The sequence below is a fragment of the Crocodylus porosus genome, unplaced genomic scaffold (assembly GCF_001723895.1).
Source record: "Crocodylus porosus isolate Cpor-Errol unplaced genomic scaffold, CroPor_comp1, whole genome shotgun sequence".
NCBI lineage: Eukaryota > Metazoa > Chordata > Crocodylia > Crocodylidae > Crocodylus > Crocodylus porosus.
Window position 1 is genome coordinate 418,782 of NW_017728928.1, and position 6,000 is coordinate 424,781.

Sequence of the window (6,000 nt, forward strand, 5' to 3'; positions counted from 1 at the left end):
CTCCCCTTGCCTAAGCTGCCAAAGTTCAACTTAGTCTCCCCAGCTCCAGAGAGCACCGCTCCCTGCTTTCTCAAACAGGTGTGGCCAAATAACCTCCTCTCCGTATGTCTCCACAGATGTCTATTCATTGCAGGGAACAGCTTAAAGTTCCCATTTTGTTTCCCTAAGCCTTTCACAGACTTGATCCAGCCCAACCTTCCACTCGTCCCAGTCTCCCCTCTTCAAATCTCATCACAGTCTATGCAAAAGCCTTCTCTCCTGCTTCACCAGCCTGGGAGCACCTCGCTGTGTCTATCCACCTGGGCCCTCTTTCTGTGTCTGTCATTTGAAAATCTCTTTATTCTTTCTCACTCTTCCTAATTGTCTCTGTGCCTCTTACTTTCTGTTTCTTACCTCTTTATACCTATTTAGATAGTTCTACAAAGCATTTGGGAATAGTTTGTATAGAAGACACTATAGAGCATTATACTGTAGGAATAAGCTAGACTTGCTCTTTATAACCCATCAAGGGAATTCTGTCATGGAGAGTATAAAGGCTTAATCAAAAGCCCACAACTCAGAAACCTGTCACTGAACAATACTGAAAGCATCTGGGTTCAACACATCCATTATCTTGCCCTCAATAACTTTCATTGTTATTCCTGACTGGTTTCACGGTAGCAATTCTGTGCTTTCCAGGCCGTCAAGAAGGCAGATCCCCCCCTCTCAGGAGCTCATAGTTTGAGGATAGGCGGATACGTAGATGGGGCCAGGGGAAGATGAGTTAGCTTCCAACCGTCTGATAAGTAATATATCACCACGCTGACCTCGCTTCAAAGAGCTTGCAGGTCCTAAATCAGACAACTGCCATGCAGTCAGAGTGAAAACGCTTACATTAATCTGTACAAGAGGCAAGATTTTTGTGATAGCTCTTATTGGACCAACTGCTGGACGAGCTGTCAAATTTCTAGCGTTGATGCCCAACACCACTCTTTATGATTCAGCTGATGATAAAACTACAGCAAACAAAGTACCAAGGATGGTGACAATCCAGAGGACAGTTACAAGACAAACAAACTTTGTTTCATGTTTGGGGTGCAACAAATTGGGCCAGGAGACAGTTGGGGCTGCTCCAAACTGCCAGAGGGAAAAGTCTGAAAGCTATTCCCAGTTTCATCTTTGGCAATATGTTGCATGTCTCCTGGAGAGCAGGGAGAGGACAAGGAAAGCACCTGGCTTCTTTTCCTTAAGATCATAAGAACTACCATTTACTGCCCGGGAAAGAGGCCCATCCTGCCCAGGCTCCTGCATCACACGGCAGAGGGTGGAGGCTGAAAGGCAGAGTGACCTGGGTTCAACCGTGGTTTTTTCTCGCTGTTCCTCTCCCACTTGCAGCCTCCAGCATTTCAGGCCTAGGAAGTTCTGACTCAGAGGCCATGCCCCTCGCTCAATAGCTCCTGATGCCCCTTTCCTCCAAAAACGTGTCTGATCCCTTTGTGAATCTGGCTACGCTCTCAGCATCTTGGTGGCAATAACTTCCACACTTTAATGATGTGATATGAAACAAAACATTCCTTTGCTAGTTTTAAATGTATGGCCTGCTCGTTTCACGCTGTGACCACTCATTCTTGTCTGGTGAGAGAGAGTCAATAATAAATCCCAAGGGACTTTCTCTTCGGCATTTAACACGTTGTAAACCCTTCTTGTGTCTCCTCTCAAGCCTCTCTCTTCCAAACCAAGCAGGCCTCTGTAGCCTTTCCTCACCTGGAGAAATCATGGCTTAGTTTCCTTGAGAAACTGCAGCTCGTTTAAGAGCACCATCCGCATGCTCCTCAAGAGAGCCAGTCGGCTAGCCAAAGGAAGGCCAGCCAACATGACTCATAAAGGACAAAGGGAGGAGGAGGAGAAACAGCAGGATAAAAGTTAAGGTGCCATTGAGATGGTTGCTGCTCAGTAAAAAATCATAGAAAACAAGTTGGAAGGGACCTCGGGAGGTCACATCTAGTCCAAGCTCCAAGCAGGACCAGCCCCAACTACATCATCCCAGGCAAGGCTTTGTCTACCTGGGTCTTCAAAACCTCCAAAGATGGAGACTCCACCACCTCTCTGGGGAGCCTGTTCCAGTGCTTCACCCTGATGAGAGAGTTTTTCCTAATATCCAACCTCAATTTCCCTTGCTGCAAGTTGAGGCCATTGCTCCCTGTTCATTATCTGTCCCCACTGAGAACAGTCCAGCTCCATCCTCTTTGCAACCGCCCTGCAGGGAGTTGAAGGCTGCTATTCAATCCCCCTTGGTCTTCCCTTCTGCAGACTCAATAAACCCATTTCCCTCAGCCTCTCCTCACCAGTCCTGTCCCCCAGCCTCCCAACCATTTTCACTGCCCTCCGCTGGCCTCTCTCCAATGTGTCCCCATCCTTTCTCTAGTGGGCGGGCCGCAGCTGGACACAGGACTCCAGATGTGGCCTCCCCAGCGCTGAAGAGAGGGGAAGAATCACTGGCCTCCATCACAAAAAAGCAGATGCATTCACTCCACACATGACAGACTGACTGGCTGCAGAGCCCAGCAGGCAGCTTGTTGCATGCCAGCACACCCAGCAGCGCTGGGGCTCTGCTGCCACCCTGCGAGGATGGGACCGCCCGCTGGGCAAGACAAGTGGGGTGGAGGAGGGAGCCAGGATGGGGGCCAGGTGCCCCCCAGCAGGGAGCCTCTCTGGCAGCATGGGCTGCAGAAGGCAGGGGGAGGACACGTGAGGGGAGCGGGGCTGGGGGAAAAGGAGCAGACAGACGGCACCTGTGAGGGGGCAACCTTGCATACAGCCCAGAGGGGGTGGGAATCCACCCCCCAGGGGTGTAATTAGAGCCCTGTCACTAGGGTTGCATGCAAATGGACAGGTGGAATCTACAGACAGTGGGGAGAGGGGCAACCTTGCATTCATCTCCTGGGGGGTGCAAATCTGCCCCTCCCCCCCATAAGGGTGCAAATCCACCCCTCCTCCCAGGGCAGCAATTAGATCCCCTGTCATTAGGGTGGCATGCAAATGCACAGGGGTGGGGAATAGGGGCACTCTTGCATTCATGTCCTGGGGGGGTTGCAAATCCGCCCCTCCCCTCCCGGGGGCAATTATATCCCCCCCCGTCATTAGGGTGGATTGCAAATGGGCAGTTGTCATCTGCAGAAGGAGGCAGGGGGGCACCTCGCATTCATCCCGGGGTGGGGGGTGCAAATCTGCCCCTCCTCCCCCCGGGGGGGGCATGCAGAGGCCCGGCCCCGAGCATGCAGGTACCCACCCGGGCCCTGGTCGCAGGGGTCGGGCCAGGACCCGCCGCCGTTGCCCGCTGCAGCCGCCGCCGCCTAGCTCCGACCGGGGAGCGGGGCCGCGACAAGCCCCACCCCGCGCGTGTGTCGACCCCGCCCCCTCCCGAGGAGGCACGGGGGGGAGGGGGCGGCGGGCCGCGGCACCGGAGTCTGCCGCCGGCGTCCGCTTCCGGGTTGGCTGCACTTCCGTGTCGACGATGTGGTCGCCAAGAGGGGCCCCGCAGCTGCTCCGCAGGAGGACCGTCGCCGCTCTGCTGGCGGGGCGCGGCGGCGCAGCTCCTTGCCCTTCCCACCCCGGAGGGGTTCGCAGGGGTTGACAAGGGGGGGGTGGTACTGGTGTGCAGGGCTGAGAGCTCCCTGCAGCGGGATGCAGCTCGGTGGCTCCTCCGCTTCGCTGCTTGTGGGTGCACCCAGGATAAATCTGTGTTGGTGACATGTGCGGCCCCCACGGAAGAGGCAATGCGAGGTGGGGGGCAAGCTGCCCTGGCACCAGTGCCATCCCTCTTGCACGAAGGCCTCTGGGTTCGGCCCTTCCCGGGATGCTCCAAGAATCAAGCATGTGAGTCTGTTTGCTGGGGCGAACCCACCCTGCAGACCTGCCAGGCACCACCTTGCCTTTGCTTTCCGTGCCCCCGAGACCAGGCTGCAACAAAGACCCGCAGTGCCGTGTAGTCCCGCGCTCCATCATTCCCCTCATTGCAGTGATGTTTCTTCCACGCCGCTCCAGCAAATCCCCCACCCTTCAAGGCGGCCGCACCTAACAGCTGGAAGGCGTGGGCGCAATTGCTGGATTTAAACAATAGCACATTCACTCCTTCCTTGTGTCTACACAGTCTGATATCATCGACTGACTGCTGCCAGGTCCTGGTCTGAGAGAGCTAACGTGTGGCTTGGCTGAGCTAATCCTTGACTGTGTCCCCCAGTTCTCCGAGCTTTAAATTTGCAATAACTAACTTGGCCTTCATGACGTTTTGAGGCAGTGAATTTAATGGACAGTGGGTACATCTACACCAGACACTAAATGCACAGCAGACTAATTGTACTGCATGTTAGTGTGTCCCAGCAGAAGCCGAGCCGTAGATTAGTTTACTGCACATTAGTGTCATGTAAAAAGCGTGCACTGGCACTTACTGCTCAGTACCGTGACTGTGCATAGTGGCAATACTTATTATTACAGGTAGTAAACTTAATGCGCAGTAACTATGATGCATGTGTAAATGCGCCCCTCTGGCTCCTAAGTTTCTGGCAAATTGAATGTTGGTTTGGGATATTCAGAGATCATAGGGATAGGAGAGATTTATGCCTCCTCCGCACAGGAAAGTTGTATCAAATTAACAATACTAATCACTGGTGTTTCATCATTGTGCATATGCTCTTATTTGGCTCTCTGATTGCCTTGTATCACTTAGGTGAACTCAGTGAGAAATCGTGACTAACAGGTTCCCACAGAGCTGCCCTGATATGAATCAAGTTCAGGACATCCTTAGTTAAATCCAGGCAGCGTGCTGGGGCAAACAAGGTCTGGGCACGCAGCTTTTCCCCATATACTTGTTGGCAGTAAATCACTTCTCAGCTGTTTAATGGGAAAAGCAGATCCCCAAGCAACACAATCATGTTCTGTAAAGTTTGATGAACTCAGCCCTGGGGCGAGGAAGGAGAACCTGGCAGTGACTGGAGATGGCATTTGCACCCATCCCCATGCTCCGGGCGCTGTACATCTGTGCCCTCCTCACTGGTCCAACCCCTGCCCAGGCGTCTTCAGGGATTTTTCTCCCCATGAACAAACAATTCTGGCCTTGTCATTTCATTTGGGTTTTTTAAACTTTTTCTTGGATTTTTTGGTGAAATTTCCTGCGATTCTTTTAAAAACATTTTTGTCTTACAGTTGTCTTGATTGCAACTACAGCCACAACCAGGTCCTCTTCTGGGTGGGTGGGTGCAACTGCAGAAGACCCCGGCAAAGGCAGGGGCAGAGGCCTTGCCAGCCCCGTGCCCTGGACATGGCTTCCAAAACTTGCTCCCCTTGCGGCTCCATGGGCGGCAGCTCGGCACTGTCCCCCGCCTGGCCCAGCAGAGAGATGCAGCCGCTGGGGAAGCTTGGAAGTGCTCGGAGCTGTTCCTGGCACGGTTTTGCACCATTTATTTGCACCAAGTTTTGCACAGAAGCTTATTTGCAAGGACTTGCACCAACATCTGCCTGAACACTTATTTGCACCAGCATATGCATGGATTTGCACCATCTGCATGAATATTTATTTGCACCAACATTTGTGCAGATTTACACCAACAATTGGACAAATATTGATCTGCACTGTTTGCATGTGTTTGCACCAACATGTATGTGGACTTGCACCAACATCTGCACAAAGATTTACTTGCACCAACATTTGCATGAGTATATGTTTGCACCAACACATGCATGGACTTGCATCAGTTGCAGGAATATTTATTTGCACTAACAGCTGCACATTTACCTGCACGATTTGCATGAATATCTATTTGCACCAATACTTACATGGATTTGCACCACTTGCATGTATACTTATTTGCACCAACATCTGCACGAATACATATACACCAACACTTGCACCATTTTGCACAAATATTTCCTTACAGCTCCATTTGCACGGGTTTTTATCAACATTTGTATAAATTTGCACGACCGGGGCTCGGGGCTGAGAAGAGCGACCCCCCCCCCGGGCGG

The 6,000-nt window shown here is 52.3% G+C and overlaps 2 protein-coding genes across 3 annotated transcripts in view; one reads left to right on the top strand and one right to left on the bottom strand.

Annotated features, from left to right (window-relative positions):
- TBC1D16 (TBC1 domain family member 16) overlaps positions 1 to 3,368 on the bottom strand; it is a 34,600-nt gene extending 31,232 nt beyond the window's left edge. For both annotated transcript variants that reach the window (XM_019542265.1, XM_019542263.1), the window contains exon 1: positions 3,269 to 3,368. The gene's annotated coding sequence lies outside the window, so the exon portion shown is untranslated. The remainder of the gene's footprint in view (positions 1 to 3,268) is intronic.
- Positions 1 to 6,000, top strand: part of CCDC40 (coiled-coil domain containing 40) — a 31,533-nt gene that overhangs the window by 5,350 nt on the left and 20,183 nt on the right. The window lies entirely within an intron of this gene.